Raw genomic sequence first — 7,352 nt, 5'->3', positions numbered from 1 at the left:
TCGAAGCAAAGCATGGGGTTTTAGTATAAGCCATGGTGAGTAAAGAGCACTTGGTCTGGGATGAAAGGGAGTTTCCACCCGCCTGGGAAGTGAAGAGATACAGAACCGTAAAAGAAAGGAGAGAAGGAGAAGACGCAAGTGTACAGAGAGCAGAGGGGTCTGCTAGAAACCGCCAAAGCAGTGGGGGGCAGGGGTTCCTCAGTTGGAACAAACTGGAAAGATCTCAGTTGGAACAAACTGGAAAGATGTGGATCCTCCTTGGAGAAGACCTGCTTTTACCTTGGTGCTGGAGCAGTCTGGCCTCTGGATGGTAGGACAGCCACAGGGGAGGGAGGTCTCTAAGTTCATGGGCCTGATGGACACTTCCGTTTCTTCATAGCCTGCATGTGGCACGTAGAACATCCAAGATTTGAAGGAGCAGAGAGGACTAGTGGGCCACCAGAAGCCTGTGTGGGAAAGGAAGAGGTTACAAAATCAAGGGGTTTGCAACCGGAAACAAATAGCTAGGACTATGGATTTAATAACAGGTACAACCAGTGAAGTCCCTAAAAGGCTGGAAGGGACCCACTGCACCTCAGCAGACATATGAGCACAGGGGTGTAGGGACTGTTCCAGACCAGCCGCTCCATAGCGGAAAATAGCACCCAGAAGAATGAGCATGGATCCAAGTCTCCATTCTCCTCAACACCCCTGCTCCCAGACACCGTGTGTTTTGTAAGAAGAGGAAAAAATGAAGTCAAAATATGCAAGGCTCAGCATTTATCCAGAGGCAGATTCTTTCAACAGACACAATGAATTGTGTGTCTGTACTCCCTCTCCTCCCCGCCCCCCAACACAACTACCCAGCAGGATGGGAAGCTCCTGGGGGTAGTTTAGCTCAGTTCTCTAGAACATTTTTGCACATCTGAGTTGCTGGGTATGCATTCCAACTCTGCTGTATGTGTTTTGGCACGATGAGATAGAAGTCAGTTCAGAGTCAAGAGGAGGACAAAGGGAGAAGTGTTCAGTTGCAGGAGGGTGTGGGTGGTGGGATAGGTGGGTCAGGCAAGGCTGCACTGAGGAAATGCTTGAGCTGTGCCTTGACAGAGGAGCAAGTTTTCCACACCAGGAGTACCAGGAAACATGTCCAATGCCCTGCGAAGAGCTTCTAGAATACCACTATCAAAGATCTACCCTTTTGGTCTGGCACGTCTTCTAAACCAGTGTTTCTCAAACTTCCATCCTCGTATGAGTCACATGCGGATGCTGTTAAGGTTCAGAGTCTGATGCTGTTGGTCTATAGTTGGGCCTGAGACTCTGCATTTCTAACATGCTCCCAGAGGATGCCGGTGGTCTTGGTCTATGAACCACATGCACTTTGTTTTTTGTGGCTTTTTAAAAAAATACGGAATGCTTCACCAATTTGCATGTCATCCTTAGGCAGGGGCCATGCTAATCCTCTCTGTATCCTTCCAGTCTTACTATACGTGCTGCCAAAGCGAGCATTGGACCACGCTTTGAGTAGCAAAGTTCTAGAAGACCTTAGCTAGTGATAGCTAACATTTACCTTGTCCTTTTTAGATGGCAGGCATTGTACAAAGCCCTTCATATACTATCACTGCATCGGCTCCTCACGGCAACCTTAGGAGGGAACTAGGAATTCCCTGTAATTTGAAAATGACTGAAATCTCAAATTCAGAGAATTCTTAGTCATTTGCCCAAGGCCACTGCAGGGATGAAACTGGAATTTTATGCCGGCTGCCTCATCCTGGATCCTAACTTGGAGCTCTTAAGACTCCATTCCCTCCCAGAAGAAGTCACACCTTAAGGTGACAGTTTGAGTTTTGTTTTTGTGGGTTTTTTCTTTTTCTTTCTTTCTTTTTTTTGAGAAGCTGGACCTTGGTTTCAGCTCAGGTCTTGATCTCAGGGTCGTGAGATGGAGCCCCATGTCAGGCTGGGAGCTCAGCGAGGAGTCAGCTAAAGTTTCTCTCTCCTTCTCCCTCTGCCCCTCCCTGCCCTCACTCTCTTTCTCTCTCTCTGTCTCTCTCTAAAATAAATAAATCTTAAAAAAAAAAGAAAGAAACTGGACCTTTTTCTAGCATCCAGTATGTATAACAGATATGAATATAATTTATCTGCTTAGCAAAACTGGGGAGCCCAGAGCTCACCTGCTCATCCTTCCCTACTCATCTTCCACAGCGGCCCCCTTTCTAGCAACCCTGGGACTCTGGGAAACTCAGTTTACAACCCAGTGCTTAGACATGTTATAAGTTACTCTTTCCAGTGAGATTAGTAGACCATCGATTGAGAATCAACTCAGCATCTGGATGGAAGCTAAATCAGGGGTGCCGGAAACAGAGGCAGCCAAAAGGAAAGATGGGAAGTTACAAACACAGCCACTGTTGACATCCCTGTTTGCTAAGAGTTAGTTCTATCTTGGTACTATTTTCCCTGAGGCCTCTCTGGTCTTACCTGGTTTCTCTCCCTCTCTCGCCAGCATTGGCTTGTGGCCCGGCTCTCAAGAGTAGAAATGGCCTTCTGGTTTGTTCTTCTCATCCTCTCATTTAGATGCTCCCTCAATGCCCTGACAACCAGGGCTCGTACCTTCCCAAGGCAGGCTTTAAAGTCTCTAGTCCCATGGTTTTAAAATGTTGCTCTGTGTCACCTGGAATTCCTCCAGACCCTTCTACCACTGGATTGGGTGGGTGGGGTGAGGGTACAAAGGAAGAGTAGAGGAGGTGAGCAAGGGCAAATAATTTTTCTATCACAGGTGCAGAAAGCCTGAGAGCCTAAGGGGTTGAGTTCCAATGCTGATTTTTGTTCCCGACCCAGGCCACCCTGGTATGGGCATTCTAAGTCCTCATCTACTAACTGTGGCCTGAGTGGTGCTCTAACTCTTAGATTCTGATATGGGCCATGAAATGTTTCCTGCTGCTTGCCTGAATCTGGTCATCTCTCCTTCTGGAGTCAGGGGAAACTTTCTGCCATGAGTCACAACAAATTCTGGAAATAGATACTAGGTAACCTTTTAAAACACATTTCGGCCCTAGGACTGCCTCTGATCATGCTCTAGTCTCTTCCATTCAGTTACTTGCTTATGTGTCAGCTCCTGGTGTTAGAGTAGGCAGTTAGTTAGGCTCTAACAGAATACCTGGAGGTCAGCAAAGAGGAAGTCATGGCCAGGTATCAAGAAAGTCAGAGGCCTCTTTTGGCAACACTCCACAAGAAGCCAGAGCAAACCAAGATGGCGGGTGCCATGATGGGAAACCCTTGACCAAATAAGGAAGAAAAGATAGGAAAGACTGCTTCCAAGAAATCCCCACCCCAAGTAATGAATATTCCACCCCCTAGCTAACAACTGCCAGTAAAAAATAGAAACCCAACCCCAGGGTGTGCAGCTCTCTCTCTCTTTCTCTCTCCAGCTCTCACATCTTGAGAGTATACTTTGACTTAAATAAATTTCCCCCCTTGTGTTGCTCATCGACTGTGTTGTGTCTGCCCTTGAATTCTTTCTACGGATGAGACCAAGAACCTTCAGCAACATCTTTAGGACAGACTGGTCTGAGGCCGCAGGGCCTGAGGTCTCCCTAGTCAGTCCACCCAGGAACACTGAGAGAAGCCTTCCCTGACCATCGCATCTAAAGAAGCATCCCATACCCTGCTCTGTTTTCTTCATAGCACTTGTCATTGCCTGGCTTTATATTAATTTATTGCCTCTGTCTCCACTAGAATGTAAGCTCCAGCTCACTATTATTACCTGCAGAGCCTAGGGCGTTGCCTGCGACATAATGGATGCTCAATAAATACTTGTTCAATGGATGGATGGATGGATGGATGGATGGATGGATAGGTGGATGGATGAATCTAATTCACAATGAACCACAGATTTATTCATTGTATCTGCGGAGCTTCTCTTTTCACAGGACGGCATATAAGTTTGCACATTCCTTGGGAACGTGGTAGTGACTCAGTAATGAGCTGAATGAGAGAGGTGGCTATGGGAAAGGAGGCGTGGCTTAAACCAAGGATTCCTGTTACACGTGAGGGCATTGAATGCGGACAATTCCCAAGCACATACAGCAGGGTGAGGCACTTTTAACATTATAAATAGGGGGTTCAAGTTTTAAAATTATTTACAAATTTTAGAAAATTATGAAGAGGGACACCTGGGTGGCTCAGTCGGTGAAGCATCTGCCTTTGGCTCAGGTCGTGATCCTGGGGTCCTGAGATCCAGTCCCACATGGGGCTGCCTGCTCAGCGGGGAGCCCGCTTCTCCCTCTCCCTTCCACTCTCCCTGCTTGTGCTCTCTCTTTCTGACAAATAAATAAATAAAATCTTTTTTTTTTAAAGAAAATTACCAAGAGAAAATTCGAAAAAGATTGTTTCACGATGCAAAATACAAAAAGGACATGTACTTTTCGTTTCTTGTGTAGGAGAAGCTGAAAGCAGGTTGCCCCAAGATGGGCCACTCTGGCAAGAACACTATTTTGAGTTAAAAGTAATCAAAACCCAGCATATGCAGGGAAAGCTCTCTTCCTGGTCCTCGACTGCCCAAATTCACATTAGAAAGGAAAGCCTAAGCTAGGAAGAGAGCAATTAACAGAGACTCCCCTTGACCTAAGAATTTATCTGCATAATAGGGCAACCTTTGTTTTTCAAAACATCTCCTTTCACCTTCCTCCCCTTTGTATCCTCAGACCCTACCCTTCTCCTTAGAGGGCGCAAAGCTTCCTGTTGCCTCACAGCCTTCGGACTTTCATGTCTGAGTGGATTCCCTGTAAGTACACCATTACCTTTGATTTTCTCCTGTTAATCTGTCTCGGATCAATTTGATTATTAGTCCATCCAGAAGGACCTTGAAGGGCAGAGGAAAGTCTTCCTGACACTCGAAAGGTCGGCACGGACTTATAGAGGTTGCAGGCAATACCGACTGAGAGTCCCTAGGGCACCTCTCTCCTGAAAATTCTGTGATTCTAAGCCTGTGCACATCCCATGGCACGTGACCCAGCTGTCCGACATCTCTTTTCCTAAGGAGTGCCTCTCACGAAAGAAACTGCTGCTCATATTGTTTTCCCCCATCATAAAAAAAAAAAAAAAGCCATGGAAATTACCAAACCACAACTGAGCTGCGGTCAAAGCAGTCTTGAATGGGCATTAACAAGAAGAGGGTGCCATGAAACAAAGGCAAATTTTCCCTTTCCTTCCCTCCCCCATGCTGATCACATTCCATTTTTCAAGACAGTGGCAGCTCTCCAGCGGGCGTTCAATTTATGCAAATCCCCAGCAGCTCATAGGTGGAACCGACACAGCAAGGGGCCACAGAAGGCAGACCTTGATGTTCTAATTGAGATTCTGTCCCCGGATGGCTGTGGGGAATGTAAAGTGCCTCATACACAGTCTAGGCTGCATCCATTAGTGTCCAAACTCGTTGCCAGGTGAGGCCGATCAGACCCTGGCAGCCTCCGCCGTTTGAAAGTGACTGTTTAAAATTACACAAATAATACCTGCTCGTTGAGAACAAAATGAATAGAATATAAATAACCAGGAGGGCATAAAAATGATCAACAACCCAGGGAAAGCTAAGGTACTTATACTGGCATTCCATTCTTCAAGCATGGATATACACATATTTTTCAAAACAAGGGATCATAATGTACTATTTTATGGCCTGAATATTTCGTGCAGCAATACACTGTAAAGATTATTCTTTGTCGAGACATGCAGGTCGACATTATTTATGGCTTGCAGTTTTTCGTTATGTAAACATAGTTGCAATGAACATACTTGTAATTGAATTTGTAATTGTTTATTTAAGATAATTATCTGAAACTGGGATTTCAGGGTGGGTATATTTTAAGATTTATGATATTTGTAATTGAATATGTAATTGTTTATTTAAGATAATTATCTGGAAGTGGGATTTCAGAGTAGGTACATTTTAAGATTTATGATACAATCTCTTCCCTGACAACATTTGGTATTATCATATAATAATTTTTATTATTACTACAACTACTATCATACAAGCAGCAAATACTTATTTAGATCTTATTATATGCCAGAAACTGTTCTAAGGATTTTGTACATATTCACCCATTTTAGTCCTCCGTACAAGTCTATGTGATAGGTATTATGATACCCATTTTACAGATGGGGAAACTGAGGTAGAGAAAAATTAAGTAACTTGATTCAAGCTAGCAAGTGGCAAGGTCCAGAACGAACGCAGAAAGACAGTAGCCTATAATCTTAACCACCACACAGACTTTGTCAATTTGATAAAGCAAAAATCAATGTTAAGCTTTGAGGTTCTAGCCCACAGCCGGAGTTGTGAAGTATTTCCCAATATTTTCTAAATCTGTCCTCACCGTTTCATTCATCAAAGCAAGCACATTATCCAAGGAGTCTGTCTTTTATTTCTTACCTGAAAAATACAAAATATCAAATGTACCTGTTAATTTTTTAAATGTTTTCTTGCAGGGGGAGGGGCAAAGGGAGAAGGGGAGAGAAAATCCCAAGCAGACTCCACACACAGTGTGGAGCCCGATGCAAGGCTCAGTCTCAGGGCCCTGAGATCATGACCTGAGCCAAAATCAAGGGTCGGATGCTTCGCTGCCTGAGCCACCCAGGTGCCCCTGTGGTAACTTAATTTTTTAAAAGAATAGTATAATTGGAAACCGTGTTGAAAGTGAGCCATTGCTTCTGCTTTAGCACCAGTGATGGCTGATGATGGTCCAGTGGAAATGCATTCCTATTTGGACAATATTCTACTTATCTACCAAAAAAGCCCACCCCCCATGTCACTGAGTTCCACCTAAACCTCTCAGCTAATTTTGCATTACTATTTAATTGCAAATATTTGCAAGGGGGAGTCCCTGGGAATTCCGTAGGATTGAGGTGATCTGGTTTCTTGTAGCTTTATTTCTAAGCGTGCAGACTACTTATAAGTATTTTTTTCTTTTCCACTTTTGCCACCGAAGTTGCTTGAGCTCCAGCTCCGTTCCAAAGAGCAGAGGGGCAAAGCATGCTTGACCTGGATTTGCATCTTGGTTTCACAAATACAAGCTATGTGACCTTGAGTAAGTACTTAACCTCTCTATGGCTTAGTCACTTCATCTATGGGATGGAAGGTGATAAAATTGTACCTAATTCATTGGCGTTTTGTGAGATGAAGTGAGAAAATAGGTATAAAACACTTAGAATGTGAGCTATTATCTATTACTAAAGAGGCCTGTTGTCTCTTTGTCAAGAGTACACATTTTGGGGTCAAACTTCCTAGATTCAAGGCTTGGCTCTGATACTTTTTAATTGTGTGAACTTGGGCAATTTACTTATCTTTTCTGGGCCCCAATTTATTCATCTGAAATAACAGCTCC

General features: G+C 44.3%; 1 non-coding gene across 1 annotated transcript; it reads right to left on the bottom strand.

The window, feature by feature from the left end:
- Nucleotides 1-1,378: 1,378 nt before the first annotated feature.
- LOC117797606 lies at nucleotides 1,379-1,485 on the bottom strand. Its single transcript, XR_004622605.1, has one exon. It is a non-coding gene; the product is annotated as a U6 spliceosomal RNA (small nuclear RNA).
- Between the last annotated feature and the right edge of the window lie 5,867 nt (nucleotides 1,486-7,352).

This window comes from Ailuropoda melanoleuca, chromosome X (assembly GCF_002007445.2).
Source record: "Ailuropoda melanoleuca isolate Jingjing chromosome X, ASM200744v2, whole genome shotgun sequence".
Lineage (NCBI taxonomy): Eukaryota > Metazoa > Chordata > Mammalia > Carnivora > Ursidae > Ailuropoda > Ailuropoda melanoleuca.
Note: the sequence above shows the minus strand (reverse complement) of the source record. Positions and strands in the feature narration are given on the sequence as shown.